Genomic DNA, 6,538 nt, shown 5'->3' with positions numbered 1-6,538 from the left:
AATATATAACCAGTGGCTGTACTCGGGGGGGGGGGGGGGGGGGTGTTAGAGTCTATTTGACTTGTGTTCGAAAAATAATCAGAACTGCAAATTATCTGATAGAGCAAGTTCTGTCTGTTCAACAAGTCTGCCTTTTCTATACTGTACTTTTTATACCTGAGCTGTGACTCTGTCCAGTGTGGCGAGAACAGCAAAATACACAGTTAAGATCAACAGTAATCAGGCAGAGAGAGCCTCAGTGGCTAGAGCGTGCAGGACTGTTCTAGATGCTCTGAGTAACAGTAATCAGGCAGAGAGAGCTTCAGTGGGTAGAACGTGCAGGACTCTAATAGATCCCCTGAGTTCAAGTCCCAGCACCTACATGAGGCAGCTTACAGCTGTTCCGAGCTATCTCCAGGGAACACAATACCTTCTTCTGAATGCCTCAAGCACGTACACTCACACACAGCACACATATACTCACACACACATATGTACACACATAATTTTGTAATATTCAAAATAAAATTTCTTTAAAAAAAAAAAGAGGAAGACAAGATATTCTGATGCCTGAGGCCTATAAGAAACTATTAATAGGGGGCTGGAGAGATGGCTCAGAGGTTAAGAGCACTGGCTGCTCTTCCAAAGGTCCTGAGTTCAATTCCCAGCAACCACATGGTGGCTCACAGCCATCTATAATGAGATCTGGTGCCCTCTTCTGGTGTATATCCATGCAGAACACTGTATAGATAATAAATAAATAAATCTTTAAAAAAAAAGAAAGAAACTATTAATAAAACCTGAGCCTAGCCATAGGATAGCTCTGCTTTTTTGTTTTTGTTTTGTTTTTAGTTTTTTTTAAGATAGGTTTTCTCTGTGTTGCCTTGGCTATCCTGGACTCACTTTGTAGACCATACTAACCTTGAACTCAAAGATCCTCCTGCCTCTACCTCCAGGAGGGCTGGGATTACAGGGATGTCCCACCATGCCTGGTGATAACTCTGTTATTAATCACCAGTCCCAAAGCATTTTGATATTTTTGTTTGTTTTTCTGAGACAGGGTTTCTCTGTGTAGCCTTGGCTGTTCTGGACTCACTTTATAGACCAGGCTGGCCTCGAACTCACAGAGATCTGCCTGCCTCTGAGTGCTGGAATTACCGGAGTGTCCCACTGCGTGCAGCCTGTGTTTTGTTGTTTAAAAGGCTATCCTCTGCCAGGTCTGGTGGCTCAAAGTCCAGCCACATATAAATAGACCAAGTTCAGTCAGCTTGAGGTGATCACATGACCTGTTTCAAGAAAACAAAGAAAGACAGGAGGGAGAGAAGAGGAAGAGCCAGGCACAGGAAACCCGGGAGCCTCTACTGTCCCCGTGTCACACAACTGTGAGTTCCTCGATGTGCTTCCGGTGACTTTCCTGACCCCCATTTTGAGGTGTGACAGGGTGAATCTTTCTAACATCCCATGGGATGTCCAGACGACTTGAAGTGGTGCTGTAGCAGTGTAGCCTGCCGTCCCAAATTATGTACAGTGGCCAGAAGCTGGCGGGCTGTTATCTAACCCGCAGCCCCCGCGTTCCTGGCCCTATCATCACACGTTGTTGTTGCTGCTGCTGCTGTTGTTTTTAAACTTCAGTTTTCCCCTTTGATCTCTCTTCTCCACCTGGTGTGGTTTGAATTCCCTCTGGAATTCTGAGGAGAAAGAGTGGTTTGCCCTCTTTTCCCAAACCACCCCAGGGAGTAATGCAGGATGGATCAGGGCAGGATGGTCAGTGTGGCTTGTCAGGTCCTGTTTGACACCCCCCACCCACCCATCCAATGAACAAGAGGTTTATGGTCCAAATACCCAGGAGAGATGGGAGTCTCTAATCTGGGAAGAGGCATCTCTTGACAGACCACACCAGAGGCCTGTTTATAACCCTATCTTAAAAACAAGGAAAATGGCCAGGCATGGTGGTGCACGCCTTTAATCCCAGCACTCGGGAGGCAGAGGCAGGTGGATTGCTGTGAGTTCAAAGCCAGATTAGTCTACAAAGTGAGTCCAGGACAGCCAAGGCTACACAGAGAAACCCTGTCTTGATAAAACAAAACAAAATAAACCCAAAAAGTTTTGTGTGTGTGTGTGTGTGTGTGTGTGTGTGTGTGTGTGAGAGAGAGAGAGAGAGAGAGAGAGAGAGAGAGAGAGAGAGAGAGAGAGAGAGAGAGAGAGAATGCATTTGAGTGGTGCCTGGAGCTATTGGCTGGGGAATTCTATCTCAGGAAATGTTTCATGCCGCCTTGATTTACCATTAGCGAGAACAGACCATTCTCCTCAGAAGGGCCCTGGCTGTGTGAAATTCCGAGGGCAGAATTAGATCTGTGCGTACTCGTCCAGCATGCCCTGGGCTCCAGCGTCACACCTCCGGTGTTGGCCTGGCCTTGCCTCCCTTAGTCATAGAAGCCTGGGTGACTTCTTTAACTTGTCTGAACCTCAGTCCTCGTCTGTAGGCTGGAGACTGGTAGGAGAGCCGCTCCCTTCCAGAGCAGGTCCTGTTGGAATGGCTCGTGTTGGTGGTAACCTCAGCCTCTTGGCAGCAGCCAGTAACTCTGTTTACTTCCTACGAGCGGCAACAGTGTCCCTCCGCTGGGTGGCTTGGCAGCACGCAGAGGGCATTTCATTTATGGTCCCTGAGTAGGGCAGATAGGCATGTCTGCCCAACTGACTCCAGAGTGCAAGCAGCACATGTAGGGAAGTGAGATCATGTCCCTGAGTCTCCAGGAGCACTGGAGTCACATGAGTCAACCGGTGTGGGAAAGCCTTCCCAGCTCGCGGACAGAGCAGTAAGGCTGTTGGCACAGCCTCAGAGTGAGAGTATGCTGGAAGTTTGTCCTGAAGGTGCCATCCGGGCCTCAGCTAGTCCCTGCCCCACTTGCCAGGACTCTACGCCTTGGGCCCAGGCAAGCTGGTGAGTCTGGACTGTACTGGACATCAGTACCCATCACTCACCCTGAGAGTGAAAGGCCCCATTGTTAGCACTATCTACAGTGAACATGGTAAATGTGCCTGACTTCCCAAACCCTCCTGAGTAAGTGCTTTATGGACACTTAACTCAATTAAGCCCCGAAACAGTTCAAGTTTTGTCCCTAAGCAGTTTGCTCAAGCAAACACAGCAGGTAGGACAGTAGAGTAACGAATTCCAAACTTACTTCATTCACCCCAGCACATGTCGGTCCCAACAAGGGACGCCCAAGCACCCCCAGACAACTCATGGCTAACCCCACCCACACCCCCAGTATCTTCAGAGTAGTTTGAACTTGCTTGGTGGCTTCAGGTTACTGACTCTGTTGGTGTCTGATGGCTGAGATCACATTGGATCGTTCCTTGGTGTCAGGGGTGATGCTGGGATAAGTCATTGATCCGGTGTGAGTGGGTGGCTCTGTTGGTGCCACTCGCTCCCCTAGTGTGAGCTCCTCATCCTCTGGGCAGCGAATAACGAAGAGTGTTATTGCAAACTCACACCTAGAAGCAAACCGCTCATTTACCCCGTATTCAACCAAGAAACTTTGACCCGAGGCATGGAAGCAGGGAACGCTAGCTGGTGACCGCATGGAGTAAAGAGGTTGGCCCTTTAAGAGAGGGCAGAACTCAGGCGTTAGTCTCTTGTGTGCTGACTTTGGACTCTGCCCCCCACACAAGCCTTGGCTGGTCAGCCATGCAGATTCACTTTTAACACTCCGTGTCGTCACTTGCCCTTGGCATTCTGGGTATTCCTGTGGGGCGCCGCGCCTGAGGGCGCCCGGGCTTAGCCTTGTCCCTGCCTAGTGCATCGTGGTTGGATGGAGAAGGTGAATGTGAGCCAAGCCCCAGAGGAAACCACACCAGTTCTGAGTGTGTTGGTGTTAGAAACTGTCTGACACATGGGAGGAAATGGCTCCTTAGCATTTAAACTCCTGCTGTGGAGAATTGGAAGGAAAGGGCTGGTGGGGAGAAGGAACAGTTGTGAAGTGCCCCGTGATGTGTGAATAATGAGCCGCCAGTGGAAACGCTGGGAATCCCCACCTGGGATGAGTGAGGATGCCCTAATAAGGAAAACTAGGACAGCAGGGAGCTAAGGAGAGCTGTGACTCAGGAGCTGAACTGGCGCCTCAGAAGCTTTCCTCAGGGCCCCACACCTGGGCACTCACTCGCTGAAGGGGGGCTTGGACTTCTTTCAGCCCAGAAGACTGCAAAAATCACACCAATATTAGGAGCGTTTTCTGTGTTTCTCTGGGCTGAGGTCCCAAACCTTTTGAACTCTCCCTCCAGAGAAGAAAAGCCTCTCCTCCAAACTGTGGTAGCTTCATCAAGGACTCTGGCATGCCAGGCCCCTCGAAGGAGTGGGTGGGAAAGGCTGAGTGAGGCTTTACTTCCAAGTGCTGGGTTTTCCAATTACAAGGTGTGATAAATGGTTGAGTGGGTATAAGGAAAAACCATATAAACAAAATGTTCTCAAAAAAATCCAAGCATCTGTGATCAGAATGAGTTTCTGATTTATTTTATGCAAGCAGTACTGTTCCCATGGCCCTTCATTGTGGTGCGGTAATGGCTTCCCGAGGATTGGAAGTGGGACTGGCAGGCCCCAGGTGGAACTCCGTGACCTCTTCACTCCCTCTCCGCCCTTCCTGTTGTGTTAGGGCTCACTCAGAAGGAGGGGGCAGCCCTGGCAGTGAGGAGTCCTCGACTGTGACTCTGCATCAAACTCCCTCCCTCCCCTGCACACGGGGCTGGGCACGAGGTTCTAACTTGGTATCTCCTTCGGAAGCTGAGTAGGACCCCACTGTGGCTTAATGGTCCGTGTCAGTGAAAGATGGTGTGTTGGTTGCCTTTGCCACTGCTGTGCCTAACACGCTTGAGGAAAGAACTTGAGGGAAGATGGGTTTATTCTGACTCACACTCGGAGAGGGTTCAGGCCATGGTTGCTTGGCTGCATATACTCAGGCAGAAAGAACGTCCCAGCAGGAAGCACTTGGGGCCAGAGAGGGCCCTGGGACAAAATATTCACACTTCCACCAGCGAGGTCCTACCCCTAAAGTTTCCAAAACTCTCCAAACCGTGCTCCTCAGGGGCCAGGCCACATGGACCTTTGGGGACGTTTCGGATGTGAAAAAGGACACCGTAGCTGGGCAGTAGAATGCACCTGAGAGTGGAACTTAGTGGGTCTGTTGGAATCAGATCATAATAAATTCATGTGAAAACCTGGGTTGTTTAGGTCCACGACAGAGTGTATGTCCACAGCAGTGGTGAAGGAAAAGACTGCTGTGCTCACTAGATGGGAACGGTCGGCTCTTCCTGTGGAAAGATAAATAACTAAAAGTGAATCGCAAAGTTTAAAAAAAAGAAAAATCAAGCACAAAACACAAACAACTTCCAAGGGAGGGAGCACTGGTTCAGTAGCCAAAAGCACTGGTTGGTTGTCCTTCAGAGGACCCGGGTTCAATTCCCAGCATCCACGTGGCAGTTCTCCTCTGTCTCTAACTCCCGGTCCAGAGTGGATGCGATGTCATCTTCTGGCTTCTGCGGGCACACACGTTATACGCAGGCAACATAACCACACTCAAAAAATAAAATAATTTTAAAAAGTGCTTCCAGTACAGATGAACAGATCTTATGTCAGGCCCCCCAGGGCTCAGAGTGTCCTTGTTTTTAAAATTGACAGATTAGACTATTAGTCCCCTTGGGATGGGAACTCTGGATATTCCTGTTAATTAATTAGCTTTAAAAACTGTTTAAAGCAAGGTCTCACTATATAGCCTTGGTTGGCCTATGTAGACCAGGCTGGCCTTGAAGTCACTACCTCCCAAGTGCTGGGATTACAGAGATGTGGCCTGGCTTGTCAGTAAATTGTTTGCACCAAGTGTGGTCCTTAGAATACATTACTAACCCAGAAAATGTTTGTTGAATAAATATTTGATTTCAAAGATTCTAAAACACCAAGATTTCTAAAAGACAAATTGCCAAAATTACTTTGGGCCCCAGCCTGCTTGCAAACAGGAGCTACCTGAGGGTGAGACTCTGGTGAGCTCGATTTTGGTCTTCTCTGAATATAGGTTAAAAGGATTTGAAATGGGGGGCTGGAGAGATGGCTCAGAGGTTAAGAGATCCTGAGTTCAAGTCTCAGCAACCACATTGTGGCTCATGACCATCTTTAACCCACATGGGGGCTCACGACCATCTTTAATAAGATCTGGTGCTCTCTTCTGGTGTGCAGTTGTACATGCAGATACAACATTGTATACGTAATAAATAAATAAATATTTTAAAAAGGGAATTTGAAATGTTTACATGCACCTTGAAAGAAGATAGCCACCACAAAACATGAAACTGTACCTTAGATGACATCACATCTAGGGTACAGAGTGACAAGGTATTGGCGTATGTACAACACAGAGCATCACCACCACAGTAAAGGCCCGTGGCAGCTTCTGCATCAGAGCCTCCCTCTCGACTCCAGCTCCATCTACAACTGATCTAGCTGCCTTGTGTCTAACAACTAGAACAATACTAGTTAACAATAATAATAAATTTCAAGTATGGTTTGGCTAAA

Source organism: Acomys russatus, chromosome 32 (genome assembly GCF_903995435.1).
Source record: "Acomys russatus chromosome 32, mAcoRus1.1, whole genome shotgun sequence".
NCBI lineage: Eukaryota > Metazoa > Chordata > Mammalia > Rodentia > Muridae > Acomys > Acomys russatus.
This window is presented reverse-complemented; position numbering follows the sequence as displayed.